This window comes from Melanerpes formicivorus, unplaced genomic scaffold, assembly GCF_026170545.1.
Source record: "Melanerpes formicivorus ecotype bairdi unplaced genomic scaffold, bMelFor1.0.p_v2 SCAF_8, whole genome shotgun sequence".
In the NCBI taxonomy this organism is placed as follows: Eukaryota; Metazoa; Chordata; class Aves; order Piciformes; family Picidae; genus Melanerpes; species Melanerpes formicivorus.
In genome coordinates, this window is record NW_027142360.1 from 15604018 (window position 1) to 15617809 (window position 13792).

Sequence of the window (13792 nt, forward strand, 5' to 3'; positions counted from 1 at the left end):
AGATATGGGGAAACCTGCAGAAATTACTCCAAGATGATGGTGATAGTCTCCATGTGATGCAAAAGATAGACCTATGTAGGTAGGTCTGGATGGAACAGGCACTCAGGAAACTACACAAGTTAAATTAATCTGTAGATAGGAGCCATGGACTGGAAGGAGTAGTCTGTTTTCATGAGACATTACAGAGATGCACCAGATGGATTTAGACATAGCACCAAGATGAAGGATAAATGAAAGACAAGTTAAAGCCTTAAGAATGTTTTGTTAAATCACATCAGTTATGGCAAGACTTCCTCATAAGAAGACCCACATCATCCAAAAGCCATATTCTGTTCAGGCAATCAAGGATGCACATTTTACTGATGTCTCTAGAGGTAACCAGGGAGTAGCAATGGTATTTGCTTCATACTTCTAATAATTAGAGTCTGGATGAGGAGAGACTTCAAGAAATCCATTTCAAACTATATTAGCATAAAAATAAAACCCAAAAACTTATACAATCTTGAATGACTGCTCTCCAGACAGGAGAAACTTCCTGTTGTCCTCAAAGCTTTCCAATCCTCTGCTACCCAAGATGTTATTTAGTGTTCCCAAGAAAAGCCACTAAGCAACACATTTCCAGGACTCATTTCCCAATTGATACCCATGATGTTTACATTATACCCTTGTTTGTTCTGCTGCTGTAATGATGCACGCTGTGTTCACACACAGATGAGGATCAAGTAATGTTCAAAAGTCAAAATATGCCAATACTGTACTGTTAGCAATCCTAAAATGACAGGTCACAAGAGTAAATGTTGTGGTGTTTTCTATTTTAATTCTTCTTTTTTTACATCCCAGAGATCACAGGTATAGTCCTGTGAAACCAAGCTGATGTGGAACATGTTATCCATTTCCCCAAAACTTTTTCCATCCCTATCACTATTATTTCCTAGAAGTTTATTGTTTGGAAATTCAGTGCAAATATCCATAAAAGCAGCACTAAATCCTTAAAAGGCAGCAAAATTTCATTTTACCCAACTACACAACACACAGACATTGTGTTATATCCTCATTCACATTCAAAGGATCCTTCTTTTAACAATTAAATCTCTAATAAATTAAGCACAGCAAAGATAATAGTCTGTACATTTAAAAGTCCATTTAGAAGAAAATCTACAGTTCCCTTGGGCAGGTCTGTGCTGTCATCCTTTTACTGACTGTGCTCTTTGGGCCTGGATTCACTCTGTTTTGTGTTAGAGAAACCCAAAAATTACTCATTTTCTATATGAAACAGTTCAAATTTTACTAGGATAGAGAGAATGGAGCCCAGAATGTCCTCTCCTTTTTGCAAAATTATCTGTGGTTGGCAAGAAGAAAGCAGAGCTCCCTGGTGTCCCCAAACAGCACAGATCTAATACAGTGGGGCAGCCTCTGCTCAGATTGGAATTATGAGCATGCCAAGATGGAATGACATGAAATGCTTTCAAATATGAAAAATTTGCCAGCACAGGTAAATAAAAATATTTGGGCTGAGTTTAGTGATGAGGAAAAATTACTTTGAAAGACACTGAGCCAATTAGGTAGTAATGAACACAGAGCTGCGCTTGATATTCCACTCCAGCACACAGGGGGCAAGCATGGGTGGGATGCAGAGCTGGGTCTCTACTGCTCCTGCCATGCATCATTGAGGCCATACACAGCTTGGCCTCAAGTTGATTATTGCTGCTTTTCAAGAGGTTGTCAAAACATGTAAACTGCCAGCAGGAGACACACTTTTAATAAAACTGCCTAGTCTCCAATGATGTTTTTCAGTTATGAAAACAGCATCTTTTCATATACCCTGTGCATGTGAGCAAGAGAGCATGTAAAGCGGTGCAGCAGTGTTCCCAGAGAACAGCATTTTCATTCCAAGTAGGTAAATTGGATGTTTTTGTAGACTAATGCTCTCCATACTGTTACATGACAATGAGATGATTTATTGTGAACTTACAAATACACTATATTTGCAATGTGATCAACCCAAAGGTTTATGCTGTCAGTCAGTCACCTGATTTGTTTTCAATTCTTGTGTCTTAGCTCATTGTTTTGGATGAGGACAAGCCCAATTCAATATTGTTTGTGTGTATGTCTGCACAGACACGTGTGAGAACAGATGAGGACTTCAACATTAAGGTTTTGGACATGTTGAAACACCCTTATCACTCAGTGTGTCCCAGAACCCTCTGCATTCATTCTGCAGTGCCTCCTGACTTTCCCCACCAAGAGAAATGAGGTGGGGATAGAGCCCAGATGCCCCACAATGCCTGCATAAATAAACTCTAGAGGTACAAGGATATAGGTAATACAAGCATGTCTTATATGGTCTATGTCCCATTTCAAAACCAGACAAAGCATTTAACAGTAATTTCTCTGAGATTTAGGACCCCAAATTTCTAAACTTCTTTAATAATCTTACCCATTTACAGGGATAGAGGAATAGGACCTAAAGAGATGCCATGGATGCAATGGACACAACAAGAGGATGAAGGCTACCTTCCTTCTAAGGAAAAATCAGGTAGCACCTGCCTTCCATTTGCAGAGAAATGCAGATTAGTGCATATGTGAAATTACAATTAGAGGTCTAAATTTTGACACGAATTCTGAAGGGCTGGATGTATACAGCTGTGAAGGAAGCCAGGAGCTCTTTTTTGAAGGCCTTTGAATCACGGCCCTTCAACTCAAGAGCCTGGCACAGGGAGCAAGGGTTGCAGTGCCGTAGTGCATACCCTCATTTCAGTGTAGGGAAAGAGCAAAACCAGGATAGCAAACAAGGACTGACTTTTACCAATAAATACCTTTTTTCATTTATGATACATCTTGTTTAAAGTGTCTCCTAGACAGCAAACTACATAGCTGTGTTTCATACTTAACCCACTCTGCCTGATTTAACTGAAAGTACTAAAACATGCTGAAATAAGGAGCTAATGACACTTTAATGACTCTTTTATAGACATGTACTGCTTGAAAGCACAAAATGGTGAACCATTTAAGGATCCCCATATTTCTGGAGAGTTTCACCACTGAACAGAATTTAATTGCTTGTTTTGAATAATTTGTATTTCTGGCACAATGTGGGGAAGTCACTGTGTCTGTAGGAGTTCTGTTTAAGTCAGTCTGCCTCCTAACATTCAGACACACAATATTGGTGATACCTACTTTTTTCCCCCCTAAGAAACTCAAAGGACTCCAAAATACCTTAAAATTTGTGTGTCGTTCTCTCTTATCATAGTGGGCACTGAACTAAAGGACATCCTTCCCTACGTGCAATTCTCAGACCATAGTGGGGATCATCACAAGGAAAGTTCTTTATCAACTTCAAATTCAAGCTCAATGATTTACAGTGAGTTTGTCTACCCTGCAGGCAGTAGTCACAGGTCACTGTGGAGTTTGCTGCAAACTTGCTGCTTCAGGCACTTAGAATCATAGAATCAATAAGGTTGGAAAAGACCTCAGAGATCATCAAGTCCAACCTTTCACCAACCTTTCACCCAAGACCTCATGACTACTAGACCATGGCACCAAGTGCCACGTCCAATCCCCTCTTGAACACCTCCAGGGATGGTGACTCCACCACCTCCCTGGGCAGCACATTCCAATGCTTAACAACTCTCTCTGTGAAGAACTTTCTCCTCACCTCGAGTCTAAACTTCCCCTGGTGCAGCTTGAGACTTAAACCACCTCAGCTTCAGCAGCAGAAAAAGCAAGGCAATGTCTAAAGTTCACACAGAAGCTGGATAAATGACCATTTCCTCTGTCACACTGAGATGACACTGCTACAATGAGGTGTCTGCTACAGCTACATGGCTGCTGTGGTTAGCTGAGAGATAGCTCAGCTGTTTCTCTGAAGGAGCATTCATCACATTAAATAAAGCCATCCACACTGAATATCATATAAGCGAGTCTTATAGTCCACCTATTTCTTAAATCTCTATTTCCAGCTTTTTAGAGAGAAAAAAAAATCTTAAAGGTTTTCTTAAAGAGCTTTTTTAAACACCCTGTTCACTTTTCAGTGAGGGACTATGTTGCAAACAGTCTGTCATTCTTCAATTAGAAGCTGTATAATAACACATACACTGCAGGAAATTGCTGAACATGATTTACGCATCAGTGCTTCTGACTCTTCCATGTCTTTTTCACAATGTTAATGTTCTTGTCATAATTTGATCTAGTATTTTTAAAAAGCTCACTCAAAATTAGGAACAGAAGTACAAATGCCAGAAGCAGAGGTGCAACTCTCTGGGAAGCCATATCTTTGAGACAGTATCACATGCAATTTCTTCAATAAAATGTATTGGACAAAATGCTGAACATGAGATAGCATAAAGCAGAAACTTCCTTTCATCCCTGTTCTCACGTCAGTTTGACAGTAAGACTCCACAAAGCTTTGTTCATAGGGACTACATCACAAGCTGGAGGTCACAAATCTAGCCTCAGGGCAATACATAGAACCATAGAATAATTTAGGTTGCAAAGACCTTTCAGATCATTGAGTCCATCCACAAACCTAGGACTGTTAAGTCCCCAAGCACAACATCTATATGTGTTTAAAATTCTTCAAGAGATGGTGACTCACCTTCTTTCCTGGGCAGCCTGTTTTTCACTTTCAATGAAAAAAAAAAAAAATTTCCTATTATGCAGTTGCAACCTTCCCTTGCACAACTAGAGGCTGTTTCCTCTCATCACTTGTTATTAGGGAAAGTTCTTCCCATTTTCCTCCTTCTCTCTCTCCTGTTCTTCTACCTTCTCCATCTAGTCTTCTGTCCTGCCTTTTCTCACCTCTGTGCCCCTGGGACTGAGGACAGGTAACAGACTGGCCTGATGCAGCATCACAGCACCTTTGGAAAAGACCTCGCAGAAATGCCACCCAGTAGGAGATGGGGAGGCAACAAGGATATAAAGGAGGGAACTTCTAGTCTAGAAGTTGGTGGAGTCCAGCTTCCTCCAACTGAAGTTAGCCAGGGTTTAACCACAGGATGTCAGTGGCTGCCCCATCAAGCTCTGGTATGTTCAATTAACAGAAATAATTCCATGATAAGAAAAGATGCTTATCTACCCACACTTGCCTTTTAAATAGGACTCTTCTCCACTGACTTCATGCAAGTCTTCATGTTCCAACCCATTACTGATATGCTACCATTCTACCTTGGGCTCTTCATTTTAGCCAGCACCACATGAAACTGAGTGCTCCCAGTTCCCTATTCCTGGTGCACCTGGCTTCATCAACTGAAGTTATGAATACAATCCATGTATCATCTGTATTTTTTTCCTCATTCTAAGACATATTAGGCCATTTTACACTCATAAGGAACAATTTATTCCTTTTTCAGAAATTTGCTCTTCAGAAGAATGAGCATAATCAGTTGGGCTTTAGTAACTGTGCAGTGTTCAGGTGAGAAAAGAAAAACCAACAAAACACAACAGCCCTGAAGATGTTTGAAACAACTTAGTTCTAAGTTAACTTCCCGGATGAGAATATGGAAAACAAATGTTCCTTCTAAACAATGGACTACCACACTTATATCTAATCCCACCCTTGTCTATGCTAACATAAATCAGGACAATAACTAAAGCAAATAGGGTGACATGGGGTCAAATAAGTTTGAAATCTGAATGAAGACCACACACTTTTCATCCTCTAGCAACACCCATAACATTTTGCTGTTGCTTCTCCTAACTAGGCCTCATTTTCAGGTTCCAACATACAAGCATTAGACTAACGCATATATGTTAATGGATTTAAACTGAAAAGAAACAAAAACAAACTCAGTTAAACAATACTCTTCAAGAATAAGTCAGACAATCATAAGCCGTCTGATACCATTTCCTTTAGTGATATGTAGGATTATTTGAATAGTAGTCTTGATATATATTTCAAAATGTAAATTGCCATCATAAAGATTTCTCATCTGGTTCATTTCTCATGGTGTGGCTATCTTAGGAGACCCTTCTCAGCTTGACCAAGGCATCAGGGGAATACTTCCTTCAGTCTCTGACAGCAAAATGTGATTGTCATTGACTCAATAGAAGGGGCATCATCCAAAAGCTCACAGAGTTCAGCTGATCAATGGTGATTTGAGCCTGGGGCAAATCAAAAAGGAAAAGATTCCAGGAACTGTTCATTGTCCAGAATGGCAATAGACTCACAAGGTAAGAAAGCAGCTCTCCTTTCTGCACTCGCTGACATCTAAGAATCAGTGAATATTATTGTGTTTTGGGGTCACACAGTGATGCATTAACTAGTTCATAATTAAATGTATTTCACACATTTTAACATGTTTTGCTGCAGTGGCATTTCCTTCCCTTTTCTGTTTTCCTGAGGTTTTTTTCCCATAGCTGTTTAAATTCAGCTGAAAAATGCTAATGGTAAACACTCAGTTGAGGTGCAATGTGTTTCTGTGTTTCAATCTAACAGCCATGGAGAACTTTATTTTGATGTTTTCCTTCTTATATTTTTAGATTTTTTTCCCAATTAGCTCTATGCTTTTTTTCACTTTTTCTTCCCTTTTGTTTTATATATCAGAGCTCATCTCTTACTGGCTTTGGCACACAGATTCCTTCTGTAGCCTTGGATGGGAGTTTATCATGCCATTCAACTGCTTACAGTTCATTTTAAGCAGTAGATTTTCCCTCTTCAGCTTGAGATAAAAATCCTTAAAATCAAAGGCTGCTAGTTAGAAGAGCCTACATTTGAAGTGCCTTGAAGTCTTCGGTTTTCCTTTCATTTCTATGGGCCTCGGATCAGCTTGTAAAGTCCTCTTTGTTCATTTATAACCACAAAGAGGAGATTCTCTTTCATTTCTCAGAACCATAGCCACTCAGATAAAAAAAGGATAATTTTTTTTTATAAGTGATGTTATGGAGTTACAGTTATTTATTGATCTTATAAGTTGAAGGCTCGTTACGCGTTTCCTTTTAGAACCCTGCTAAGGATCTGAGCAAGACTAGCCTACACACAGCGACTGGGCTGGTCTAACCAAGCTGAACTCATGTCTGCAGAAGACCCAGTGAAAACAAAACATTCCCATTGGAGCGTGTTGTCAAAGTGAAGCCAAGCACGAGCCTGAGGTGGCTTGCCAAAGACAGTGGGGTAAATCAGGAGCTGGGCTTGGCCCCACGCGCCTGTGCTGGAATCTGAACTGTCACCACCACATGGAGCCAGGATTGACTTATTAAGAGTTTGACGAGAGGCACTTGGTATTCTGCAAGGAAGGCAGCCTTTGCCTGTGCGTTGGGAATGAAGGAGTTATGGCGTTTCTATGGGTCCTGTGAGTCTTTTATTTCATTCAGCTCTCCACTGCTGCACAGCGTGAACTGACTGAGCCCCAGAAGAGGTTAACGAGCACAACAGCCATCATTTGTGAGGAGTGGGAAAGAGCCATGTGCTGCACCAGCTTCTTTTCAAGGCTCCTGATTTTTTTTTGTCTTCACACTGGCACAGGGGCAAGCACCCAGCATAGCTTGTCTTGAAGAGCTTGGCAACACTCTCCTCTCCTGGCAAACCTGATGAAGCCAAATAAAGTAATCTGTCCATTGTCTATTCCTTCGCTTGGGTGACTTTTAAGTTGGGGGAAAAAAAGAACTGGGGGGGAGGGGGATAAGACTTTTGGATTCGGGCCCCTGTTACCATTCATACCATAAGCATCTTGCATCTTGCTTTGGACTAACTGAAATTCTCTATTGAAATCTCACCTATTAAGAAGAAATTATTTTTTGAGACAGCTCCCTCTCCCTTCAATCTTCTCCCCTCTTTTCTGAAGCCATCATTGCATAGATTTATTCTATTCAGCCCTCACATTAGCAGATGTGAATGAGAGAATCTGACTGAGCCTGTCAACGCAAAGAAAGCCATGAAAGAAGAGAGAGAAGAAACATTACACAACCATAATGGCAGCCACAATGGAAATATGCTGGCGTGAAAACAATTAATGCAATCAGTGCTCTAAGTTCACGGCTTACCCTGAAACCAAGCAGCCCCTGGAAGCACGAAGCTTGTCACAGTGTTGGGGTAAACCCCAAGCCACTGAGGAAACACAAGTAAAAAGGCTTTGCTGTGCATACAAAGCTGGTCTGGCAAGTGACTTCTTTGCCGTAAGCTTTTGCGGCAGCTGCCACATACCAAAGCCTTGCGCAGTGTCCAGAAGGTGGTAGAGGTAACATACGACAAGCGTTGCCTTGCTGATGTGTGTATATCCTTGCAAATACCTCACGGTGTGTGAAAGCTGGTCTGAGCAGCCTTTCTCTCCTCTGCCCAAAGGCTTCCCAAAAAAAGCAAAAAGCCAAAATCCAGAAAAGGTTTGCAAATAAGTAGCCCAGGGCAGAGCTGAAATGCTTTCTTTTTATTATCTGAAGTGCTCCAAACAAGAGCAATACAAATTGTCATCTTGAAAACACTGAAATAGCTGGTTTCAATAATTTGTCCTTTCCTGAAAACAGGCTTTGTTATAAATAAACACCATCCCAAGAAAGAAGAACGAACATTTTCTGGAGGTGTCTAGCTGGCTCTGTTACAAGCATACTCCTCTACAACTGACTTCAGATATCCCTCATAGCAGTTACAAGCCACACAGGACAAGTAGTCCAGTACAAAATTTGCATAGCAGAAGTACCAGTTTCCTAAAGCTCACATTACTAATGACCCATGCTAACAGAAGCAATAACTGGACCAAAAAAAAGGCACCTCCTTATCAGCCTACATGGCAGCAGATCTAAAACAGGATTAAAATTCATAACCTCATTTGGGTATTTTGCCTCCCAGAATTAATATAAACAAGAAAAAGGAAGACAAGGGAAAGGTGGAAGTTTTCCCCTCTGAGGTGTTATGCTGTAGGAAGGGTTACAAAGCGAGAACTTCTGCCGATGTCATTGGTTAGATATATGACCTTCTAAATCTCTAACCATCCACTGGGCCGAGCAGGTATGCTGGGGAAGGAGTTGCTAAGGCTCTCTCTGAGCACTGCCAAAGATTTCACCCACTCATTACCTTCATTTCCAGAAGCACCCCAAGAGGTCAATAAATTCTACCCTTCAGGGCAACCTGATTTAGAGTTTTCTCTACAGCCTCAAATTTAGGGGATTTCTTTGACCTGCTGCACACTTACTGCAGCTCTTTGACACAATTGCCACTAGATCTCCAACCTGTTACGTACACATGTGTAATTGCTCAAGAAGGCATGCAACAAACTTGCCTAGCTCCCATTCCCTCTGCTCAGATCAGGATTTATTTTTAAAATAGCTTAGAAATCTGCATTACAGACTGAACAGATTGAAAATATGTTTGGGTAGGGTTTTTTTTTGGGGGGGAGGGAAAAAAAACAGGTTATTTACACAGGAATTATTTGCCTTTTCTAAAATTGTATTTGCATATAGGTTTCTAGCTGTCTCACCACATTGTGCCATTTCATTTGCATCCTGTTTCCTTTTAATATATCAATAAAAACAATGGTATACATATTGTGAGTCTATTATTAATCCATGTCCTTGTTCAAATAGAAATGATTCCTCAAAATGCAAAGGAGATTCATCAGGGTCCTTTCCCTTTCTTTCTTTCTATTTAAAATCATCTCTTTCCTTTGTAGTTATAAATAAGGTTTCTTCCCTTTTGTGAAGTCTAGGGTAGCTATCAGTCACTGCTGTAGGTCACAAACTTGTTACACACTGCAGTGATAAATCACTGTCAGAAGGCAGCTACTGTGGTGTTAAAATAGGGCCCTGTCCCACATTAAGGAAGCAAATTAGTCAAGTGGACCTGCACTATCCCTCTCCACCTGAAAATCCTAAAATACACAGTTGTTTTCCAGAAGTAAGGGTATCCAGCAAGTCCTTTCTCCTTTCCATTACCCAGAGGAGAAGAGCTTTTCCCATTGAGCTCTGAAGGAGTCTGGGCATGTCCCACAGCAAGCTCTGTCAGAGAGCCGAGTTCAGAGATTTTGGGGGACTTTGCTTTGCCATACTAGGCCTGGCCCAAGAATCAGTCAACAATCCAGAGACAAAGATGATAAGTGACATAGAAATTCTGGCACTAGAGAAGAAAGACTAAACAATGCTTTTTACTGTTACAGAAAATAGATTAATTTAGAGTCAGTGCAAACATATGGTGCTATCAAAAATACCTCAGCTTGTTAGGAGAAGGTTTGCTGAACGCCAAAAAGTAAACCAGGGATTGAGTGCTGTACATCAACTTTCAGATGAAAATCCCAGCCTCAGCCTTGGTACACAATGAAATTAGTTCTCATATCAAATTTTAATTTCACAATGACAAAACTGTGTATTCATCACCCAACTACCTTATTGCCCTGCTTCCTGAGCAGTCCCTAAGGCATTACTGAAGTTATCCAAAGGAGCATATTTTCTCCATTTCTTCTTGTTCAGAAAAAGAGTAGACAACATAAACAAGATGTTATAAGCCTGCTATGCTAATTAGATTATTACTAGAACACTCAACTTCTAACTATTTGACAAAATAAAAGCAGAGAAAATGAGGAGAGCAGCAGCAAGCAGCAGTGTTTGCCAGCTCCCTATTATGACAGGGTGTAAATAGAGGTTAGGCTCATGCCTCCGTCTGCGAGGAGGTCACATCAAACCGCTTTCACCCCACAGGCAAGGTGAAAACAAGACCACACAGACAAAGAGGAATTGAGCTTCAGCTGGCATGACTGGAACCAATGCCAGTCAAAGAGTTCATTGAACAGTTCAATCATTTATCTTGACAGGATATGATTCTTTTCAGGCTCCTTCTAGCACTCAGGCACAGCCAGCTCCCTAAATACTGACACAGTATTTAATAGCTCTAATGATCCAAATGAATATTTAGTCTAGAAAATTAACTTTTGATAACAGTGGCTGATATGCCTTCTTATGGCATACTGTGTTTGTCAAATGTTATGGTAATTTATCACAGGGGAAAACAGAATGTTAGCTTTTATGGACAGACTCCTGTACTTCTTTTTAAATGTAAGTTTAGAGAGGGCTTTACAGTTGTCCATACCACACAGGTTGCTAGTGCATGAATTTGACGTCCTTAAGGCCAAAACACATACCTCTGTCAGTCCAGAAGAAGCAATAGTGTTCTGGACCTCCCATTAAGAAGGGTTCAAATTGTGTTTTACACATTCATCCTGCTTAGACTGACTTCCAAACCTGAAATTATTGGCAAAATTTAAAATTCTTGTGAAATACACTGAGGGAAAACAGAATTTTAATGAGGTTTTGGGTCTCAGTTTTCTTGTAGCTTTGGTCTGACTGAGGAATTTCCAAGCTTCACAGGAGTCATGATGCAATAGGGGCCATATGGGGATAAAAATATCCAAGTTTGCCGTAGGACTTCTTGCCAGATCCATCATGTGCTGTAACACATCACTGTGCAGCTTTCCCTGTTTTACCATTGATCTTAAGGGGAGCGGATCCAACACTAATTATTTTCATGATCCCACCTATAACATCTCTATGCCAATTGGACACAAAGTCAACAATCTGTTTTCCTTTTGAACCAACCTTTGATAAGCTTCCTCTTTTCTTACAACTAACTCACTCTCTCTAGATGCTGTTGAACAGATTTTTAAATTACCTCCTCAAGTGACACATCACAGATTTCCTCCCCTTGCTCTGAGAACATTTCAATTGTATTCAGGGGCAATTTCTCTACTTTCTGCTGCCATGAAACCACTTTCTGGACTACAATGAATACAGTATTCAATCTGCCTGATAGATTCATCCTTGGCATCATTAACAGCTTTCCAATAACAACCAAAAATCAGCTTAAGTGAAGCATGCCATCTTGCCCAGTTGTACTTCAAACATGCACCTAAATCCAAATCTGCAAAAAGGACTAAAGTTTCAAAGTGCAACTTGGGCAGCAGTTAAAGACCAGTCCTCACAATGCACCTTAAACCCTATAGCACAGCACTAAATCCCATTCATAACTACTAGTACAATTACAGCACCTGCTTTTAAAAGATACATAAAATCTTCATTCAGTGCTTAGAGAATCCAGCTTACCTCACTAGGTTGTCATGTGCATTACTTTCCTCTTCCAAAATTGTCTACCTATGCTCTCTTTCTACATCACTGCCTCTATTATAAGAGGTAGCAAGTAGTATTCTTAGCATTAATTACCTCCTGGCTCTGTGTGATTAAACAGACTTAGCATCATTAATCTCTTACAGAAAACCAGATTTTCCAAGAGCTTCATCTTAATACTAACACCTTGACACCAGTGCATTGTGGTAATCATTTTTTAATAGCAGCAAGACTTAAAGTTATGCCATTTGCTATGTGTCCATGTGAGAATTCATATTTGCCACTATTCATAACAGAAACAGGCAAAACATTTGATCTGATATTTTTAGATCAACACCATCAATATAAAAGTTTTCCTGAAAAAAAAAAAAAAATTATTATGCTTTATATTCCTAAAATAAATGTTTTGAAATATTTTTTGTTAATTATCTATTTCCTATAAATTTTACCTGGTACTTAGAAAAACAAGTGCTTCTGATCAAACATTTACGGAGATATCTTTATAGGGATACAGTTTTTCAGCATGGCAGCACGCCCAGAGGGGTAGCACATTTTGCAGAGAAAAGATGATGGAAAAATAACCAAAGAGAGATCAACCACCCCCCCTATTTCCTGAATGATTGCTCTAACAGCTAAGCTGTTCAAGAGAAGACAAGTGAAAAGTGATACCAGCAACACTCATGGCATGTGCAAACAAAAATACACATAACATCCATGAACCATGTGCAGCCTGAATTTGGCAAAGACCACACCACATGGGCTACTTTGCAATGCAGGTGGGGAAGAGCTATTGTACTCTTTGTGGGCAGGCAAGGACTAGAATATCATAGGGTCATAGTATTGCTTTAGTTGAAAAAGAGATTTAAGAACATGAAGTCCAACTCCAACGTCTTACTCTGCCAAGTCTGTGCTAAACCATATCCTGTAGCACCACATCTGTGCATCTTTTAAACACCTCCAGAAACGGTGACTCAACCACCTCCATGGGGAGCCTATTCTAGTGTTTTATAACCCTTTTCAGTGAAGAAATGTCTTCTAATATTTAATCTAATTTTCCCCTGGTGCAACTTGAGGCTATTTCCTCTCCTCTGGTCACTTGTTACAAGGGAGAAGAGACCAACACCCACGTTGCTACAATGTCCCTTTCAGGTAGTTGTAGAGAGCAACGAGGTCTCTTCTCAACCTCAATTTCTCCAGACTAAACAACCCCAGTTCCCTCAAACATTCCACATAAGACCAGTTCTCCAGAGACTTCACCAACTTCCTTGCCCTTCTCTAGACATGCTCCAATATCTTAATGTCCTTGTTGTGAAGGGCTCAAACTGAACACAATATTCAAGGTGTGTCCTCACCAGTGCTGAGTACAGGTCCTGCTTGCCACACTTTTCCTGATACAGATCAGGATGCTGTTGGCCTTCTTGGCCACCTAGACACAGTGCAGGCTAAAGTCCAGCTAGCTGTCGATCAGCATCCCCAGGTCTTTCTTTGCTGGGAAGCTTTCCCTAACCCAAGCCTGTAGTGTCACATGAGGTTGTTGTGACCCAAGTGTTGGACCCAGCATTTGGCCTTGTTGAATCTCCTGATTAGCTTCAGCCCATTGATCCAGCCTGTCCAGGTGCCCTTGTAGAGTCTTCCTAGCCTCAAATAGATCACACTCTCTTCCATCTTAGCATCATCTGCAGACTTAGTGAAGGTGCACTCAATCCCTTCATCCAGATCATGGATACAGATGCTAAAGAGATACTGAGCCCAGATA